Source organism: Leptopilina boulardi, unplaced genomic scaffold (assembly GCF_019393585.1).
Source record: "Leptopilina boulardi isolate dan_hultmark-lab unplaced genomic scaffold, ZJU_Lbou_2.1 LbouV2_114, whole genome shotgun sequence".
NCBI lineage: Eukaryota > Metazoa > Arthropoda > Insecta > Hymenoptera > Figitidae > Leptopilina > Leptopilina boulardi.
In genome coordinates, this window is record NW_026137657.1 from 32,513 (window position 1) to 55,330 (window position 22,818).

Sequence of the window (22,818 nt, forward strand, 5' to 3'; positions counted from 1 at the left end):
CGTATGTTGGATTACACTCCGCGCCTTTATAACAGTCCCCCCCCCCTCCCTCCATCAGAAAAGATTGCCCCAGGTCGAATGGGGTTTTGAAATATATTTATCAAAATCAAATGGCGCTATAAAAGTGTATACATTTTATAGAAAAAAAGAAGGAACCACTCGTATTTCTAACAGAAGCATCAATGGAAAGTTATATAATATACTCACTATGAGGTTCGATAATAATTCTCCAATTTAAATATGCCTACGAATAGAAACTCACAGGAAAAATTGTGTTTTGAATTGAGTAAATTTGAATACACCTCTTTTTTTTTCTCTATCGCCTGTACTTAAAAAAATGTAACTGGTGAATTTCAGTAACTAATTTTCATATCAACAGGCCTCGGATCGACTTAAAGGCACAAAAAAAGTCTATTTATATTTCAAAAAAAGTTAAAATTTTTTTTATTTTAACAAAAATATTTTACAGTTTTTTAAATAAAATTTTTTTAAAAATAATAATACTTTTGGAATAGTTGAAAGTTGAAATTTTTAGAAATAATTGAATTTTGAAAAGATTTTGTTAATTTTCAGACAATAATTAAATTTTACAGAACTAAAAAAAAAATTAATCAAATAATTTCAGATAACATTTTTTAAATGTAATTGAATTTTCAAAGATTTACAATTAAGATTTTTAAAATTAATTGAATTTCAAGTGATTTTTGATTAAAATTTTTTTTATGATTTCATTAAAAAAAATTATTAGAAATTGCGGACAAAAATACAATAATTTGAAAAACATTTTTCATTGAAAAGTGGTTTCAGATAGTTGAATTTTAAAAAGAATATCATAAAAACAGTTAAAAATAATTTAATTTCCTTAGAGTTATAAGTAAATGAAACTGTTAAATTTCAAAAAAAATTTTCGATGGAAAATTTTTGGAAATAATTAAATTCTAGAAGCTTTTAAATTCAAATTTTGGATAATAATTCAATTTTAGTTGATTTTTTATTGAAAATTTTGATAATAATTAAATTCTAGAAGCTTTTAAATTCAAATTTTTGATAATAATTGAATTATAATTGAAATTTTGGATAATAATTCAATTTTAGTTAATTTTTGATTGAAAATTTTGATAATAATTAATTTTGAATAGAAATTTTGGATAATTATTGAATTTTAATTGATTTTGAATTGAAATATTGGGTAATAATTAAATTTAATCTGATTTTCAATTGAAAATTTGGAAAATAATTGAATTTTAAAAGATTTTGAATTGAAAATTTTGGATAATTATTGAATTTTAATTGATTTTGAATTGAAATTTTGGGTAATAATTGAATTTTAGTTGATTTTGAATTGAAATTTTTGAAAATAATTGAATTTTATTTGATTTTGAATTGATTTATGATTTTGAATTAAAATTTTTTTCGTAATTTTATTTGTTATTTTTTTAAATTATAAACAATTGTTAAATTTTATAAAAATTTTAATTGAAAAATAATTTTAAATAATTAAATTTGTAATGAATTTCATTGAAATTATTAAAAATAATTAATTTAGTGAAAAATTTTTGTTAAATAATTGAAATAAAGAAGATATGAAGAAGATCTGCATTTTATACTAAAAAAAATATATATATTTTATTTAAAATTTTTTTTTAAAAATGTAAAAAAAAGTCAATATAGTCGCATTTTATTAAAATAAGTCGAAAAAAGTCGTATAATCCGAGGCCTGTATCAATGGTTTGATATCAAAAATTGTGTATGAAAAAAAATAATGATTTCGAGATATTTAAAGAATTAGAAATAAATCAATAATTGTTTTCGTTTTTTTAAGAATGATTTTACAAAAGGGACAGTTATCCTAAAATTGTAACAGGTCCTGCGTTCGATTTAATCCAGGAATTAGAAAGATCCTTGTCAAGTTATTCAAGAGATGTTCCGGATATGTATGTGTGTGTGTGTGTGTGTTCTGTCTGATGGAGAATGTTGGATGAGAATTATGGAGCAGCAATAAGAATCCGCACGAGTTACGAGCTGAGAAGGATGTCATCACCAAGGTGATTCTTATATGTATGTATATTCTTGCCTAAGGCGCCGGTTACGAGAACATTGTGTCACGCACCGGATTATCCTGAGGCCCACCCAGAAAAAGGGGTTATATGACAAGTAATATGCGATTTCACATATCCATACTATTCAAATGTAGATCAAGAATCTTGTTTCTAATATTCCGGAAGCGGAAACATGCATTTTGTTTGCCGCAGTCCCTTTAAAAAGGAACAAAAGGGTTTTTAAAATTATTTTTAAAGAACGTACCGATTGAACCCAAAAAAAAAAAATTCTGTTTATTTAGTACAAAAACTATTTGCATAGATTTGAAAAAAATTGGACAAAATAAATAACAAAAAAAAAAATCGACCTTCCATTATATGAAACTAAATTTTGTTTTAAATTAGAAAAGAGATTATATTTTGAAAATTGCGGCTTACTGTCACTCAAGACAGAATTATATAAAGAGCAAAACGTGCCCAGTATAGATAAAATAAAATTTACAATCGGACGTGTTTTCTGAAATATTTTTAGATTTAGAAAATTGTGGGTATTAAAACAATAAAAAGCTTAAGAATGAGATAGAGAAAGAGAGAGTAAGATTCAATACAAGTAAGAGAAAGCTGAATAGTGTCCTTTTACCTGCAGGATTTTAGTTCTAAAGAGAAGAGCGATAATGCGATTAGGTATGGGCGTAGTGAAGTGCATCTCTTTAAGGCTTCAAAAGATGGGAGGTTCTTTACAGTTAATTCTGAAAAATTGCATTTCTCAATGCGATACCGATAATTTCAATCACTTTGTTTTTACAATTTCAAAAATTTAATAAATTACATATTAAATTAAATTATAAATGAAATATTTTCCATTAGTAGTCAGGAAAAAAATAAATACAAAAAGCAGGTTTTGAACTAATCCCTCAGAAAATTAATCCTTACGTAAACTTAACTCGCGGAATATATATATTTTCACTCAAAATAAAGAATGATCTTTTGAAAATTAAATAAAAATACAAAAAAGCTAAACAAATTTTTCTAATCTTTTAAAACCATAAGAAAATTTATAATTTCTGAAAATGAAGACAATATACAACAAAGTAAAGTATGTTTTAAAGAATATGTGAACGCAAAAGAATTCATCAAATCTTATCTAACAATCTCGAAAATATTCCAAGATGGATTGAGAGCTTCATTAGTTTCTCTCGCATGAAAACCAGTATTTCTTATGTTGGATATGATGTCCAAAAACTTAAGCTTGTAATCTTTAAAAATTTTGGGAAAATTTGCTTTAAAGTTACTTGTGGAAGTCGTAAATACCTCAAGTTAGTATTCAATGTTCTTGTCCTCCTCCTCAGCATGAGGTCCTTTTTTAATGACTTGCAGTTCGCTTTTAATATACAAAACAAAATATCCAGAATTACGATGAAAATCACTTCGATTTCTCCAATAATTATAATAATAATAATTTATGAAATCTCGCGATATTAAAAATTATCTTTCTTTGTTTCGTTCGTAAGATTATTTTTTTTTTTTAAATATTTTCTTTGCTTATTGGTACAAACAAGAACCAACTTGATAATTTTAAAAGTTAATTTCAAAAGTTAAAAACAAACGTAAGATTCGGAATCATATTTCCGCCAATCGACAAAATAATTGGCGAATGAAATTGAGAAAGATAAAATAAAAAGAAGAAAAAAAAAAAAAAGTGTTGCGTTGCACAATGCACAGGGCATTTCAAAGTGGTCTCTGTTATTTGCCGAGCGATTTTCGTAGAGATTTAAGCCCTTCCATTCACCCTCCCTGCCTCACGAGATTGCTAGCCTTTAGTCGTAATTACCAAAATGAAGCAAAGAGAGAACCCAAAAGCCATCAGCCTTCGGTGTTTCTGTAATTTTGGTGGGTGCATTGACACACGATCCTGCTCACTGTTGAATACAACTACAAACAAAACTAGGTCTTTCCTCCAAACGAAATAGCGTACACAAAAGCCGCAAAAACAATCTTACGAATTTTTTTTTTTTTTCTCTCTCATTTAAATTATTTTTTTCATTAAAATTGTATACCTTTAATGTTATTATTATAATAATTTTTTCCATATAAAAAAAATTTATATATACCGAAATAAGAAATTTTAATTTCTTTCACAATGGGAAATTTAAATTGTTACGGACATTGCAAAAATTTGAAGAACTTAACTTCTTCGACACCCTCATATAGACTCCAGCAGGGAAATTTCCAAAACTAAATCACCCGCTGTGTTCCTCCCTTGACTTTCTTGGACAATAGCCTCCAACCGTTTTCCCGACAGAGAAAACGGTGACGGTTTTACAGTCGCTGAAAATCCATTTTGAATGCATATACGACTGCATTCATGTCATACCAGTAACTTACAAACTCAAAAATGCCCTCGATTTTCCTTGGAACCATTGCAAATTATAATAACTCATAGTTCCCGGAAAATATATCCCTTGACAAATGATACCAAATTACACGTAACTTTTTTTTTTTTTTTTGACACTTGCAGCAATACATTAATCGACAATATTTCATTTACAATTGAATTAACATCAGTTCAATTATCATTTTAGTGAATTAATGGAATTTTTCGTTAAATCTTTGTGTATTCAAACAAGTTATTTTTTTCAATTTGAAAATGAAATTCTTCCTGCTGAGAGGTAGGAAAAAAAGACTCAATTGACTATAACTGAATCTGAAGACCAGAAAATAGAATTGGCAAGACTTCTAGACAAATGAATTTTTTTTTTTTTTTTAAGAAAATAGGAATTTGAGAAAAAAGTCGAATTGAAAATTCGAATTACAAAATCAAAAATTCCCTTAAGACTATATTTTAAATAAATTTTGAAGCAAGTCTCCTTAACACCGAAAGTATTTTCATACTAGTTCTTTGTTCATTTTTTATGCTACACATTTTTTTGTACGAAAAATCAAAAACTACGAAATTACCAAAAAAAAAAAAAACTACAAAAAAATGTTCAAATTTGAATTTTGAGATAAAATAAATCCAGTAGTAATTGCAATAAACTAAATTTGAAAAAAAAATCCTTGTCAAGTGTCCGTTGCCCGTAGCGCCTAAAAGATATGTCGGAGTAAAACTTTTGGTCCTTTCTCTGAAGGCGCAAACAAATCCTCGAATCTCAAACTCTCCTGGGAGTTTGGCTCTTCTTTTCCTTATATACTCTTCGAGGCAACACAGTGGATATAGATTCTCGTGATTCGCGACGCGCCGAGAATCACATGAATAATTTCCCTAGCCATGGCTTTTCGAGAGAGTGAGAGAGAGAGAGAGAGTACGACAACGATTGCCAACGAACAGGGCTACCACCCTCGCATGGGCTCTGTGCCAGACTTGGAAATCAACCGAGGCGTGGCATCCTTACTTGTCCAACCACTTTGGACACATTTTTCCTCTTCCTTACAAGATATTTTTTCACTTTGTATCGCTTTTTCTCTTTTTTTTTTTCTCTCTAAGCCTGAAATTTATATCGGGCTTTAACCACTTTTTTTTTCTTTCTTTTTTTCTTCTCTTCAAGGGCATACTTTCTGTCACCTGACAAACTTTCACCGCGTAAAAAATCAAAGACGTTTCTCTTTTCTTTATATTACTATTTCACTCTATATGGGGTTTCTTGAGACAAAAAAAAAATTCCTACTTAAAAACAAATTTTCAGAATACACTGAAAAAAGGTATGAAAGAATAATGTACTTGTTCCTATTTGATTCACTACTTTTCTTAATTCAAGAAAATTTATTTAAAATTTTCTTGGATCAAGAAAATATTGACTCAAATACAAACAAGTAAATTGGTTTTCTTGATTCAATACTATTTTTTTCCAATGTTAATTTTTCGAATACAAAATTGGACAGAACATAATAATAATAATAATAATAATAATAATAATAATAATAATAATAATAATAATAATTTTATACAAATTTTTACTTAACAAAATTTTAGGCTACCAAATTTTTATTTTACACTTATTTTATTTACATGATGTTTTATTAAGTTATGAAAAAGGAAGAAAAAATCAAAAGAATTCTAATTTAACTCAATTTTAAGTGATATAAATTTTCGATTCAAAATTTCTAATTTACCGAATCTTCATTTATTCGGATTTTTATCATAATTCTTATTTGATACAATTCTTAAAACAACGAATCTTCATTTGTCTGAAATTTTCAATGGCCCAATATTCAATCATCAGAAATATTTCGGCGCCATTTTTAAAATTGACCAATCACAATTTTCTTAATAATTTCTAATTGATCAATTTTAAAAATTGCGGCAACATTTTTCTGTCGATTGTTTATTCGGACATTTTTAATTTCGGATAAATAAAAATTCAAACGTGTTAAAAATTCGTAAATTTAAAAATTCGGACAAATAAAAATTCGAATATATAAAAATTTGTACAAATCAAAATATTCGTACAAATAAAAATTCGGACAAATAAAAATTCGAGCAAATAAAAATTTGTACAAATCAAAATTCGGACAAATAAAAATTCGAACAAATAAAAATTTGTACAAATCAAAATTCGGACAAATTAAAATTTGAGCAAATCAAAATTTGTACAAATCAAAATTCGGACAAATAAAAATTTGTACAAATCAAAATTCGGACAAATTAAAATTCGGTGAATTTGAATTTCTGTCACTTAAAAATTCGAATCATAAAATTCTATTGAACGAGAAGTCTTAAATTAAAATTCACTTGAATTAAAATCAATTTAAATAAAAATCCCTGTAAAGAAAATAAATGTAAAATAAAAATTTCGGCAAATAAAAAATTTTGGTAGATTAAAATTTTATTGTAAAAAAAAATTGGTGTAAAAAGAAATTATTTTAGTTCAAAAATTGAAAATATAAAAATAATTATTTCTAATAATTTTATCATAAAAATTTTAATTAATGATTTTCATGGGATAATTATGCGCCACGATAGTGTTGACTAACCGGTTTAGATATTTTAGCTATCAATAAACTATTTTTTCTATATCTATCAATTTTTGTCTAAATTTTTTTGTTCCTTTGTTTTCTGAAGAGTATATGCAAACTTTATCTAAACTTTTGATCATTTTCAAAGGCTGATAATCGACCTCATGAGACCGGATATTGGTTAAGCTCGGTGTAGATGTATTTCGCTTGTCCAAAGCTCGCCTCGTGAATATTCCAAGCTTTAAAAGCTTTGCTTTTCGTCGTAAGGTAGGGTCCGTCACGTCTGTAACTAGCTTTCTCTCTCTTTGGAGAGGGATATATATATATATATGTAGAGTATAAAGTGGCATCGAGGAGTTAAGCAAGAGAGAAGAAAATACATTGAATATATAGCGATGGAGAAAGAGAGAAGAGAGAGACTGATGATGAAGAAGAAGAAGAAGAGGAGAGATACAGAGCATAGCCTACGTTAGGTAAATTCGGTGTAACTCGAGGGAATGAGAAATTTCGGAGGAGTCTAGAGAAGACCACCGAGGGAGGATCCGGGTTGATCGATATCCACATACGCGCGTCCACCGTTCCCTTCGACCTCTATACGGACTTTTCCTGCGTTTTATCTTCCCTTCTATATCTTTCATGAAACCTCTTCGACGTGTTTGCATTTTTCACTAGAATCAAGTGTTGTAACAAAATTGCCAACCTTTTTGAATTTCAATAAAAAATTGTTCAACTTTTAAAAAGAATTAAAACAAAAAAAAATAAATAAATAATTTTTTAATTTTATTACGTAGGAGAAATTTAAAAAAAAATAATTTTGAAATTTTCTTTCCTGTTTTCTTTTCGGGACATATTGAGGATATGACCTCGGTTTTTGTCATTTTATAGATGTCATTTCCTTTTTGACCAAATGTGCGCCAGTGGTCTGTTAGCAATATAGATTTAAACATTTGTGTGGCAAAAAGGGAAAACTTACAGAACGAAGCCAAGTGGTTTTTCCCAACAAGAAAACGATTTTAAAGTCGTAAAGAGAGTGACCATGAAGTTGAATTTAGTGCCACTCGTCGTCACACATGTGTGCTTGACAGATTTTATGACTACCGTATTTGCAAATTGTAGCGAATCAAGAGAACTTGAAGAAAAAAAATATATATATATATGTATATAGAAATATGTCTTATAAATCTTGATTCTCAACCGAAATAATTTCAATTTTAACTTGCGATTTATAAAAATTCCAAACGGGAAAAAAAAGAAGTTTTATGAAACGAGTTTTTAAAAAATTTAAACTTCTAGGAAAAAAAAAAAAAAATGTTTTCAATTTTTCGAAAAAAAATTCTCACACGTAGTAATAGTAATAATGATATCTAACGAAAAATATGTTATCTAACCTTGATCATCTTTAATAGACATGAATTTTGTATTCAAGAAACGTCTTTCTAGTCCTCTAGTTTCAGAAACTCAAGACACGAACCCAGAAAAGACTCTTCGACAATCAACAGGGGTCCGTTGATTCTCTGTTTGTCTTTGAGCGTGATTGGCTCCTCGTGTTAGAATGACTGTTCAGTTCTGCTACCACATTGGGTTCCGTTTATTTTGCCCGAAATACTATGGTACTGATTAAATACAGTCCAAACAATTGAATTTAGAAATTTTTAATCTAAAATATATAGAGATCTTCAAAATTATAGATATAAAATTAGTTTCAAAAATTAATTACCTATTAAATTCTGTTTTGATTTTGAAAATTATTATTTTTAATTTATTTTTCAAAAATGTTTCGACCAACAGTCGAGAAATTCGAAAACTTTCCAGATTCCACCCTACTAGTATTAAAGATTTTACGTATATAGGGGTAGGTGTTTGCTCAGAGCGAATATATATATATATATATATATGTGTGTGTATATTTACATACGAAGATGAGAAGGTGTAGGAGAGTGATATGAGGCCCTGGAGGAATTCAGTGGCAGGCGTAAATTCAGCCTTGGTTCTCCAGCTTCAGTCGGTGGTTCTCCCCTTCGGTGGACTTTAGAATTCACCCTAAACCACCCCCCACCCTCACCCTATTCTATATAGCTATATGGCCACCCCGTTCTCTCTCTCTCTCTCTCTCTCTCTCTCTCTCTCTCTCTCTCTCTCTCTCTCTCTCTCTCTCTCTCTCTCTCTCTCTCTCTCTCTCTCTCTCTCTCTCTCTCTCTCTCTCTCTCTCTCTCTCTCTCTCTCTCTCTCTCTCTCTCTCTCTCTCTCTCTCTCTCTCTCTCTCTCTCTCTCTCTCTCTCTCTCTCTCTCTCTCTCTCTCTTACTCTCTTCTCTGCTCATCGCCACTGCCGCCTTTAGTGACAACATTCTAGAACCTTGCAGAGGGTGACCAACCCCTCTTGCAAAGTCCAGTGATGCTCAAACACACCCTCTATATCACTTGACTTTGTTCACGACCTAAAAACTCACTCATTCGATTCAGAAAAAAAGTACTTAAGCCGATTAAGTATTTTATATACACATCAATCAAAATTTTATCTTATTAATAAACTTTAAATAATTTAATAATTATTATTCAATTTCAAAATTGTTGAATTAAAATTTTTTTTCTTTAATTAAATTTTTTATTTATTTAATTGAAAAATAATTAGAAAAAAAATTTGCTATTCTTTTTTAAAAATGAAAATTTTTACAGAACGCATTGATTTTTATTTTACAAATTTTTTAGATAATTTTTATTTGATAGAATTTTCATAATTATCAGAATTAATATTTACATAACACCTTTTATTTAGAAAGAATTGTAATTTAATCGAATATTTTCATTTAGCAAAATTTTAATTAAAGAGAATTTTAAGTGGTGAGAATTTTTAAATTTTACTAGAATTTACCATTCACCGAATTTTCATTTGTTCAAATTTTTATTTGTACGAATTTTTATTGAATAGAATTTTTAAATTACCAAAATTTTCATTTATCCGTAATAACAAATAATCAAATAAATAATAGACAGAAATATTTTGGTGCGATTTTTAAAAATTATCAAGAAAATTGTGATTGGTAAATTTTTAGAAACAACGCCGAATTCTTTTTGTTTTATTTATTTGCAATTTTGGATAAATGAAAATTTGGCGTTTTAAAAATTCTATCAAATAACAATTTGTGCAAATAAAAATTCGATGAATTAGAAATTTTTACATTTAATAATTTGTATCACCTAAAATTTTCTTCAATGAGAATTATGTTAAATTAAAATTCGGTTTAATTAGAATTCTTTAAAATAAAAAGTTGGATAAAAAGAAATTTTGTGAAATAAAAATTCGGTATCTAAAAATTTTGTTAAGTAAAAGAAATTTCTATTAAAGTTTAATTCGAATAATGAAAATTCGCCTAAAAAATAATTATTTATTTACTTATTTATTTACCTAATTGTAGGTAAATATAATTCTTTAAATTTAGTTTAATTAATTTAATTTAATTTTCTTTAAAATATTCTTTCTGAAATTGAAAATTCTAACTAATTATTTTTTTTTTTGGAATAATCTGGCGCTCTATTTTTACACTAATTTGCATATTAAAAAAAAAAATAAATAATAAGTATGGACGATTGGTTGGAACAGAATGCATCGAAGCGGAGAACATTCTGAACTCGATAAGTGGCGTATGTAGAGGGTAGAATGGTTCAGGTTTGGTCGGCAAGTTTTCGAGAAAGATGAGAAGAGAAAGTCATTTTGCCAAAGAGATGGAGAGAGGAAAAGCGAATTTCATGCAAAGAGTATATACATTGAGAGAGTGGAAATTCCATGAGCAGTAAAGAAAACATTGTAGAATGTAGAGATATAAGGACTTTAGAAGTCTTCCAAAATGAGGGATGAAGAAAGTGCCAGCACAAAATATATATATCGAGAGGGAGAAAGTAAAATAAAGAGAAAGAGAGAAGTGAAAATGTGGTCTTGGATGATGGCTCTCTGTTGAGCTATTCACTTGTCGACGAATATCAACCCTGTATATTCGAAATAGCTATAACATCTTTCGACAAGAACAATAAAATATTCGATTTGAATAATTCTATAAAGAAAAAAAATTTTTTTTTAAAAATCCAAATCTTCATTTCTATAAGATTTGTTTTATCTACTTCTTTTTGAGTTTGAAAATAGTCAAGGACGAAATTGGTTTCTTCGAACCGATATATAGGATAAAGAAAGAACGTAACAAAGCAGAAACCAAAGAAATTGGATTTCGTGACTTTTCAATTCTCTCTTTTTTTTTTTTTGAGAAATATTTGAAATCAACGAAAATTAGTTTATATAGTTAAATATAATTTTTTGAAAGAATATAAATTCTAGGGTAAATTAATTTTCGCCGCGGGCTTAATCCAAGGTCCGAGAGCGTTAATTCTATACTAAATATGTATATGTGTGTGTCAGTCTAAAAAAACGATTGCTAAAACATCTCAAGATCCGTGACATATCAAAACGACTAACTGACGGATCGATTATTATATTATAGTCTTTGAAAAAATAATACAAGTTTAATCACGCGTGTGACTCAATATATATAAATTTTAGACAACTCTTTAATTATCTGTTGAACCGCTAAATTTACCTTCTTTTAGTTAATTGGAATTGCAAATTTATTTACCAAAAAAAAACTTTTAGTAAAAAAATTAATCTCAATGTATACATCAAAGAAGGCAAATTTTTGTAATTATTTAGTTTTCAATAATTTTTATAAATTAAAATAATAGGGTAAATTTAAAAAAGTTTTATATATAAGTTTGTGATTATGATTACCTTTTGGGCCTTAATATTTGTGTAATGATAAGGACTCACCGATTTTGAATTTTCCACCATAGACAGCAAATATCACCTCATCTCTCACCTCATCTGGTTTATCGCCATTTCTTATCTGCTTTTCTATTCTTCAACTCTGAAAATGTGAAAAATAAATAATTTAAAATAGTTATAAAATCTAGAATATAATTTTAGTATACTTTATCAATCATGAGATAATAAAACTAATTTATTGAAAATTTTTATTTATTAAAAATATATTTATCGAATATTTACTTTAATTGATTATGGAAGACACTTAATTGGAATCCTTGAGAATTTGCAGTCTTTTATAATTTGATGATCCTAAAAAAAAAATATTTATGAAAAACGAGAAAAATATAAATATAATTTTATATTCAGGTTTTTTTTACAAAATACAAAAAAAACTGTTATTATTTTACTGTTTCAAAATTTCGGAATTATTATGTTTTTTTTTTCTTTAAATTTTCAAAAAAAAATTCAATGTATATTTGAAAACAGAAGGGGCTACACGCAAAATTGAAATTCCCTATCAACGTATCTGTAGTGTCAGACTCGGGAGATCCCCTATTTTCATAGATGATCAATTTTATTTAAAATTCTATTTTTCATTTAAATATAATAGTATCTTGAAATTTATTATTAATACTTACCAAAAATATTCATTTTTGACAATTTTTGAAAAATAATCCTCCCAAAATATCCACTTCTTTTGTTGTTTAGAAATCACGATTATGTAGTTTTTTAAAACAAAATGACGATGGAAGCTGAAAAATAAATATTTATTTCTATTTAAAAATACCGTTCAACTTTGGAAATTATTTTCCAAAAATAATAATTTTTAATTAAATTTACTTAATGTATTTAAAATTAAAAGATTTTAATAAAAGAAAGTACATGGAATTTCTAATGTAAGCAAATTTAAAAACAAATTGTAATATTGATAATAAGTTGATTAATATACTGGATTTGTATTTCCTAACCTCTAAACAAAATTTTTGTTTGTTATATTATTATTATTCATACTGTTTATTTATTAATATTACGTAAATATTATTTAACGCATTTAATACCAAAAAAAAAATCATAACCTTAAATCTAATCACATAATTGAAAGACAAAATGTATTAAAAATACAAAAAATTATTTCTATATTTTTATCTATAACAATTAATAATTACAAGTATAAAGGGAAATACAAAGTTTCCTTGGCAGAAGAGGAAGAAAAATCAAAAAAGTTGCCTTTGTTCATTTATCATTGAAAATATACTAAGCATTTAAGAAAAACTTACCATATCTGCCAATTATCCTTCCAGGAGATGATGTTTTATCAGACTCCGATCATGAAAGTCCAGGATGAGTTTAATTATCCGTTAATAAAGTGGAAATTGCAAGTTTTTCTTAATATATTCTTCAATTCGTCGCCATTTTGGAAGAAAATGTCATTGACTTCTAGAAGGGAGGGGGAGGGTTCGCTATATGTAATAACCTGTGGAAAAAATGGCGGTAAAGTATGCTGTGTAAAAAGGGTGGAAGAGGTAAAAAAAGGGTTAAATTAGTGCAACTTTATTAGTCCCCATTATTACAATTACATTTTGTGTTTCATTGTTCAGAAACATTTAATACTAATCAAAAAACAAAAAAAATTAGTCAAAATCTATTTTTTATTATTTTGTGCAAAAAATGGACTTTTGTTAATTTTTGACATATTTGGATTAAACTTTTAATAAAATATTATTTAACTCGACACAAACAATAATTAAAATACAATATCTCATTAAAAAAATGTGAAAATCTTACCTTTTATTGAATAAACAGGAGGATGTGGAGAATAACCGTCATTATGAGCAAAAATTTGACGAGAAGTAGAAGTAATAGACTACCTTTGCTGTGATTGGTAGATATTTTATTATAATTTTCTTATTGGTGGACAAATATCCTAGTAATAAAAAATATCCCTGCGGAAGTGACACATTTAGGACGTTCCACTTCTAATGTTGGTGCGCGTAATTACCCAACCCTGGCGGTCAGCCATAGTCTGAAGTCAGCTCTTTGTGAAGTTCTATATTTTCTACACAAAGCAAATAATAACGGTCAAATAAAATTTAATGTGATAATTGTTTAATAATATAACAATGTAATTAGAGATTTATACGTGATTATAATTAGTTTTTCGACACAAATCTCCTTTGACAAAGTGATATGATCATCTGCTGTTGACTTGTATAGGTATGTATATTTGTTTCTTTTTCCTTCAGAATCAGTAAAAATGGTTGCAATTCGTCACATGATTGAAAAAAAAACAGTAAATTTTGTGAAAAGAACAATAGATTTGTAAATTTCAATGAATTTTTAATGCGCAAGCGCCAAAAAAAAGTTTGCCATTGCAGCCTCGTGTAATTAAATCGTATATTGATAGAAATAGCATTAGTGCGGTTGTAATGTAATTAAAAGTAGAGTCAGTGGGGGGTTATGATTGCCATGTCTTGTTGAATTTAAGTTTATAAAAAAAATTGTGATAAGTGTTTTGTTGCTTTAAAATTGAATAGTCAAGTAAAATTAGAGTCAGTGTAGGTTATTATTTCCAGTCTTGTTGAAATTGAGAAGTTGTGATAAGTTTTTTGTTGGTGTGGTTTAAAATTGTATAGTCAATTAGAGACAATGCAGGTTATTTTTTTTTGTCAATTTTCAAGTGCGTGTGATATATAAGGTATATTTTTAATTATCAATGAAAGTTTTTAATAATTCTAAGTTTAATTTTTTTATAAATTTTGTAAAATGACAAATTAATATTCTACATTTTATAACTATTTTACATTATTATTCTAATTTTTTTTTCGTAATTGTATATTATGAGAATGTTTCTATATTTTACTAATCCATTTTTTCAGTCTTAATTTATAAAATTGGAGGACAAATTCAAAAAAAAAAAAAAAAAAAGTAAAGTAATCTATATATTATTGTTGCTTTTCCATTTGAATCGATTTTTATTTATTTTTTTATTTTTTCAGCACTAAAAGACCAGGAAGGATGATTGGAAAAGGCGCTGATCCATAGATGAGTCAATTTTTGAGCTTTCAATTGTGGAAATTCATCATCGGTGAGTCCATTTTATATCTAAAAATTTATTTTATTATTTTGAAAAATTAATTTCAATAATTTATTCCAAATAAAATGAAATAATATTATTTTACCGTGAAACTTTAAACTAAATCCCTAATATTTATTTTCATTGAAAAAATTAATTATACTATGTTTACAAATGAGATTTTTTCTAATCTACAGCAAGGAAAAATGAGGAAAGTATTTAAAAATGTACCTTGAAAATTTGAATTTCATGGTTAGAATTTTAGAAACACGGTAATTAAGAAAGTAGGCAGGTGAACTGGTTTAGAAGAGAGGCTCTTTTCGAACAGAAAATTATGGCAAGGAGACAGATGATTTCACGTTGTGCGTTTTCGTGTTGCCATCACTCTCTACCTTTATATATACATATAGTATATATATATATACTAGGGGGTGGAGCGAAAAGCACTGACATCCAACAGACTGACAGTGACTGACATTCGTCTGACGTTTCCAATGATCTCCAATGCTTAAAATTAACGGTCTTCAAAAAATCGCTTTTTAGGAAGGAATCACTGTCCTTGACAAATAGAATTCAATCTTGAGAAGAAATAATCCAGAAATATTTACAATGGAAAAGTCCATATTTAAATTCAAACAAAAATTTCATTTTCTTTTTTATTAGAAAAATGTTCAAAAATTCTTGTTACATTTTTTTCTTTCGTTAAGAAAAAAAAAAAAAAAAAAATTTCAAAATACAAGAAAGAGAACAACTCTTGACTCGTTTCTTGAGATTTTTTTTTTCATTTTCTCCGAAAATGAACTGGAGGTCCGCTTCCGTCGTAAGGGGGGGCAATGTTAGCCGGGCAGTATATTTCTTCTATTGTCTAGCGACGGAGTTTCCTATTGTTTCTAGAATTTATCGTTTCACGGGAAGTTTGGCCACACGGTATAAGCGGGTGCTTTCATCTTGAGAGAGGGAAGAGAGATAGATTCTCTCTCGGGTGCTCAACGATAATTAGTACTTCTCCAAATTATTTATGCCCGAAATAAATCAGGTGAAAGCTTAATTGCTTTCCCCCATTCCATACCTATCCGATAATTTTCTGCTGACTGTGCAATTTATGCGCGAAAGATGCGCTTCTATACTTTTGAAATGCGCGTTACTATTTATAAAATCAGCAATTATACATATATATCAAATTATTTCCAGTTTATTTAAAATAAAAATCAATTTGATATTTTTGAAAAAACTATTTTTTTTTTTTTTTGTTGATAAAAGCAGAAAATAACACAAAAAGCTATTAATTAAATTCCTAATCAATTCGATACACTGTTGCCGTATCGATTGGAAAAAAAAAAAAAAATTGATTCTCGATCAACTAATTATATGCGCGTCGGCAGTCCACTTCGCTTTCGATAATCGATAAAGACTCTCAGTTTCATTCTGCCGAACCGTGCAATCATCGCTCGTAAAGCTGGACCACGAATCGTGATTTTAACGACATCCCTTTATCTATCCAACGTGTTGAATTTATGATCTTGAAAGCCGAATTTATTTCTTAAAGTAAAATGTTACAATGAAAATAAAAAGACGTCACTTCATATAAAGTACATATGTATGTATATATAAAAAGAAATAAAAAAAAAAAAAAAAAAGAAATATAAAATCTCGTCGTAAGTTTGAAACTTGAAGTTTGAAACGAGAAAAGGAAATGAGGAGAAGGGATGTTTGGCAACAGGTTTCATCCCTCCTGTAACACTACCCCTACTTTCCTTTTGAACTATCATCTTTTCTAAAAACGTCTGATTTTTCGTTCGACAGAATTTATTCCATTCCCTTTCCCTCCTCTCGACACTTTCCCACTATGAGAATTCAAGTTATGCATTTTGCGGGAAAACCGGTTTTATCCTCAAAATTATAAAGCGGCGCTACATTTATCTCTCTCTCTCTCTCTTCTCTATTTCACTCAAGAATAAAGTACATATTTTGACAAGGGCATTTAATTTTTTAAAAGAATTAAAAAAAATAAATTAATTAAAAAATTTTTTTTTTTGTAATTTTCGAAAGGTTAAACAATTTTTATTATCAGAAAATAGAATCAACATATTAGCAAATTCGTTATATTTTTTTTATTTGATGTGTAATAAAAAAAAATATAAATCGTTTAGGAACTTGAAGAATTTCTATTCAGTTAGTGCTTATAGCAAACATTTGAAAGGTTCTTTGTGACCTCCTACAATGTTCTTTATAGCTATTGTTCAGTGTGCATCGATAATTTGGAACATCCTTGGTGCTTTGAGATATATATTGGTGCATCGAGATCGCACCTTTAAAAAAAAAAAAAAAAAAAAGAGGGGGAGAAATTGGAGGGTGCATTAGAACGCTTTAGAACGTGTATTTCTTGATGGTGCCGCCACCAGTCTATTCGGAAAAATAAATCTTCTCTTCCTGGAAACACCAGCTCGTTGGCTAAGTTATATACATATGTATAGTAAAAAGAGATTTCCAAGACCAGTTCTAAGCCTCTCTCCCATCACTGAAAAGTGAAAACAAGTCCTGCCCAGTTCCTCGCACTATATATGTATATAATATACCCAGGGAATCCTTAGCTTTTACTTAAACAGTAGTTTCTCTAAATAAAGGACCTGAATAAACATTTTCACTTCTTTATTTTTAATATCAACATTGTATTCTCTCATGATTTTTTTTTTTTTGAATCAAATTTTTTCCTCTATAAACTAACTAAAAAATTATCTTCTTTTTTCGAGTATTTTAATATACAAAAAATTTTTTATTATCTTTATTTGTAAGGCAAAGCTTTGAATAAAAGTCTTCTGAAAAGTTTCATGGAATAGAAATAAACTGGAAGCATCGCTGGAAGCTGGATTTCGTTGTATTGCACGAGAGGTTTCGCCTGTAAAGAAAATTTATTGTCTAGCCACTCAAGGACAAAAACACCCTGAATAAAGTACACTATAGTAGACTGTAGACTAAAAAGTTTCTTCTTTTTTTTTTTTTTTTTTTTTTTTCGTGAAGCAGGTGTTTCTTTTCTTTGCGAATGCATAAATTATTTTGTTTCAGGAAAAATAATTTTTGGATCTTATTGTTTTCGAAAAAAAAAATTAGAATCGTGAAACTAATTTTCTTTGTGCTTTTTTTAAGGGGAAAAAATACTACACTGAAAAAAAAAATTATTTAATTCAAATAATCGTTTACTTAACAATCAAATAAATATTTACTAAATAATTTTTATTTGAATAATATGTATTTGAACCAATAATTTTTGTATTTAAAAGAAATATTATTTCGAATAATAATTATTTGATACAAAATAAATATTTATTTGATAATCAAGTAACCGATTATTTGAATCAAATTCATTTTCTGTTTATTGGAATAATTTTCAAAAAATAGTTTTATTATTTAGTTTGTTTTTTTTCCCCAAAATCAAAAAAGAACTTTTCTCTCATGAATAATTTTGAAAAATGACATTGTACTTCCTTTCATGTCGATTACATATATATCAAAGACTAAAATTCTGAATGGCGGGCAAAACGCCTTGACAATCGAAGCATTGTCGCTCTCTCTCTCTCTCTCTCTCTCTCTCTCTCTCTCTCTCTCTCTCTCTCTCTCTCTCTCTCTCTCTCTCTCTCTCTCTCTCTCTCTCTCTCTCTCTCTCTCTCTCTCTCTCTCTCTCTCTCTCTCTCTCTCTCTCTCGCTCGCTCTTTTGAAACTGCAGACTTCACGTCGTTGCAGGAAATAACATTAACTTCCGGTGTGGCAAGGTTTCTCGCAGCATCCCATCCTGCAACGTCTTTGTAATGTGAGAAGTAGCTCGCGAGTTTCCAATATGTGTCCTTCGTTTCAACTCTTTCTCTTTCTTTTTTTTTTTTTTTTTTTTTTTTGTAACCCCTTTCCTCCTTCTTTCGTTTTCGCACCACCCGGTACGCGAGTAATAAAAAAATTACAGGTCCCTTTGAACGGGACACCCGCAATCAGAAAAAAAAGAAATTACACGTTCCCTTTAATCTGATTTTCATGCAGGGAATCCCCGGACTGCGGTAAAATCTCTCCCCTTCTTGTGTTAGAAAGAAAGAGAAAGAGAGAGGGAAATGTTCCTGGCCGCAAATTATAGTTCAATGCGTTTTTCCATTCCACCCGTGGGGTTGCAACTGTTGCGTTAAAAAATCAAACCCCCCTTAATATTTATTTTAGTAAAGTGCATCATGGTTCTCATTTTTAAACAGGTCGCCCCCCCCCCTTACAAAAATTTTAGAGAATTAAAAATTCAAAATAAACAAATATTTAAGGTGGTTCAACCACCTTAATTAGTAGTTTTTAACAAAACTAAAAATATATATATATAAAATTAATTTCAAATTCGAAACAATTAAAATTTGTTATTAAATAATATAATAATTATTTAACAACAAATTTTTGCGAAATATTATTTTTAAAAATTAAACTTTCAAAATTAATTTTATTTATAGATTTATTTGTTATTTAAAACAACTTCAGTTTGACATTATGTTAATGGGCTAAATTAAGTCACCTAAAAGTCAAAATTTTAATATAAAAAAAAAAAAAAATAACAATAATTTATTGTGACAATTGGCAATAAAGTTTTGAATAATTTTTCACAAAGATTACGTTGGTTCGGTGGTCGTAATAATGCAAAAGAGATAAAAGAAATCATCGAGAAGCCTCGTAAAGATAAAGACTCACACTGAAAGAGCATTTGAAAATTTGCAAAGTTGTCTTTGTACGATATCTAGTACCTATAAACTTATGCAAATTATATGCTTGTAAATCTGACTAATATTTATTTTTAATTACATTATCGTTGAAAGTAGTTTTTACTATAGAGGGAAAAATTGTTTCTATATATTAATATCAAAATTATAAAATCAGTGTCGTAAATATAAAAAAAAAAATAACTTTTTCGCAAGTAGAGGTTATGAACTCTAAATGTTCTGATTGTAATGATTTTTTTTATTACGATATTTTCTATTAATGATTCTTGCATCACAAGATCACAACAAAATATTTGCTTTTCAGACATCAGACCTGTTTGAATAGGTGCGCGGGATCCAAGGTCTCCAGCGTCTTTCATTCCTTTCTTTCCATCTTTCTCTGCTGCCGCGGATCTTTTATCTTCTCTCGACGCACCTCAACTAACCTTACCGAAAACATTCGACTAAAGGAACCAATGAAACACGTGGTCCCATTGTATTATTACTATAGTTCCCTTTTTTTCAATTATTTCCAATTACCAATTGAAAAAATTTTCAATTACAAATGCAATTCTGCAAATTTTTTTTAACTCGATATTTCTGGACAATAATTTAAGTTCTTGACTATTAATTTTATTCCCGGTATGTAGAATTTCAGGAAATGTATTTCAATTATTGAAATACATTTCGATTTAGTACGCATTCAAATATTGTATTTCAAATAAAAAGAAAACCGAATATTCACCGAAAAAATTGAACATCCATTTTAGACAACAATAAGTCAAAAAGCAAACCGAACAGAGAGAAAACCACCCGCTGCATCCTGTTTTTAAATCTGCAACCATGATTTAGCAAAAAAAAAAAAAAAAAAATTTTCAAAAAAATAAACATTTGTTATTTTAGTTATTCAGAAAAAAAAACTTTGCCAACTCATTCATTTCAAAATCCATCATAATTTTATTTTTACTATCCATGTTATTTTTACAAATGTATTTTTAAAACAATTATTATCATTCGTACTTTTTTGTAAATAATTTCGTAAATAACAAAAATTGCAAAAATAAACTCTTTATTTTCGTGGCCCTAAAATTCTTCTTTTTCGTCGAAATATATTCCCAAATAAGCAGGATGTACTTAACGATTTTTTACGAGCGTCGATACAATTCCAGGAAAATGCAGAAAACGTGGGATCCGACACACTTTAATCGCACAAGGAATGTGAGGTGGTGAGGGGGGGGGGAGGGGTAGGAATGGTGAGGTAAGAGGAGAGGAATATTCATTAGAAGGCCGCTGATTTGAAGGCGATTTAATTACGGGTCTACTCGTCTACCGTTAATTAATTTGGTCGATAGTTTAGGCGTGATTAAGCCGACGCTCATGGACTAGTCGATCGAGTTGGTGCAATTCTGAAAGTGACAGGGGATGCCAGTCACCAATTGATAAGGCTGGTCTGATTACAAAAAACTTTTATTTACAGTTTTGCTTTATCATCTTCATAGAAAATTTTTTAGCAGAACATTTTTTTTTTCTAATTTTTTTAAATCACAATTTAATCATTCAATTAACTATTCTATTATAATACTCACTATTATTATATATAATTCAAAAATAATTGTTCGGATGATATACAAATGAAATGTAAAACGTAGTGATTAGGAGAAAAGATGAAATTAAAGAGAAAAAAAAAAAAAGAGAAAAGTAATTTGATCCTTTCGATATGCTCTTGGTATAAAGTTGGTAGTCTTGAGTTCTTGACGTGAATAAGGTGACAGGCATTATGTATTCGCGCTCTTGCCATCTTTGATGGTATATATATATAGTCTCTACACATTTTTGCGGCGCCTTTAACTTTTGTGTATTTATCTTCACCCAAAAAATAGGGCGCCTCTCAGATATCTTGTTGTCCAATGAATATGTTCTACTTCACTGAGTCAGTTTTAGGTGTCCTTCGTCCCTATAAAACTAGAATGATAAATGCTTTCAATCAAATAATAGCTCTTCTACAATGTACATCCGAACTCTAAAATGCTTTCATTTTATTTCTGAAATGACATAAATTTTGGCTTTTTCTACAAAGAATTTGAATTTACTTTTAAAAATGTCAATTCTTTGAAATTAAATCGAATTTGTTTGTATAATATCGAGAGAAAAAAAATTAAATTGAACAGAAGAATGTGATCTATGCAGATTTTAGAGCTAAAAAAAAAAGAGTAAAGGGGTTCTTCGAATCACCTATTCATCGAGAGTCGAGTTCAAGTTTTCGAGTATAGGACCAACAGCGCGAATTCGCGCCCAATCAACGCTGATTCAAATTTCTAAACTTGTCTGACTACTTTTTCCCTGAGAGTATATAATCGTTAGGGCCTTGTTCATTAATAAAGACATTGATATATTCCTTGATATGCCCTTTTCAACAACCCCACATTTTTTTTTTTTTTTTTTGTTACTTTGCTTTGAAATTAAATTTTTTTTTCTTCATTTCGAATAGGATAAAATTAACTTATTTTGAAAGCAATATTTATCTAAACAAATGCTACATTCTGATGCGTTGGGATTTAAAAATTGCATTTGAAATATTCTTTTGGGAGCAAAAGAATTTCTTTTCAGTTTATAAAATACGATTGGAAAAATAACGATGTATGTATACAACACAACGTCGTGGCACAAAAATAAAAATCGAAAAAAAAAAATGTGAAAAACTGGTTTCGTTCTTCTGAGTCACCATTTATAATGATGGGCCAGAAAAGAAGCGCGTGTATATGTATATGTGTTATATGCTCCATTGGCCAAACTCAGTCGGTGCGAAGAAGACACAAAATAATTCTCAGTGTTCGTCATCATTTCCGGTCATAGGAAATAAAGAATTTTTTTGATTATAAATTATATATTCAATTTAATATATACACTGGGAATTTATTTTACTATTTTCGAAAAATTATCTGCCTATAAAAGAATTTATTCTATGAAAGAGAAATACGATTCCATTTTTTAGGTTCATTACCACTGATGATCTATTTTTTTTTTTTTTTTTTTTTTTTTTTGCCAGTATTATATTCTTCTAAGAAGAGTGCCGTTATTCAGAGCATTTAAGAGCATCCCAATTCTAAATCGTGGGAGCGAAAAAAAAGGTATATATATAGATAGTCCCGTTAATCGAATAACAACCCTTGTGTTTTCTCTTTCACTCGTTTTATGTTCTTTCTTTCTTTACCTACCCTCTTCAAAAAAAA

At 28.4% G+C, this 22,818-nt stretch overlaps 1 long non-coding RNA gene across 1 annotated transcript in view; it reads right to left on the bottom strand.

Moving 5' to 3' along the window:
- LOC127281880 (uncharacterized) overlaps nucleotides 1-13,646 on the bottom strand; it is a 37,049-nt gene extending 23,403 nt beyond the window's left edge. Inside the window, exons 1-5 of the long non-coding RNA XR_007843106.1 lie at nucleotides 13,586-13,646; nucleotides 13,078-13,274; nucleotides 12,439-12,552; nucleotides 12,041-12,109; nucleotides 11,804-11,900 (exon numbers count right to left, since the gene is read on the bottom strand). This is a non-coding gene — a long non-coding RNA (uncharacterized LOC127281880). The remainder of the gene's footprint in view (nucleotides 1-11,803; nucleotides 11,901-12,040; nucleotides 12,110-12,438; nucleotides 12,553-13,077; nucleotides 13,275-13,585) is intronic.
- Nucleotides 13,647-22,818: the final 9,172 nt, after the last annotated feature.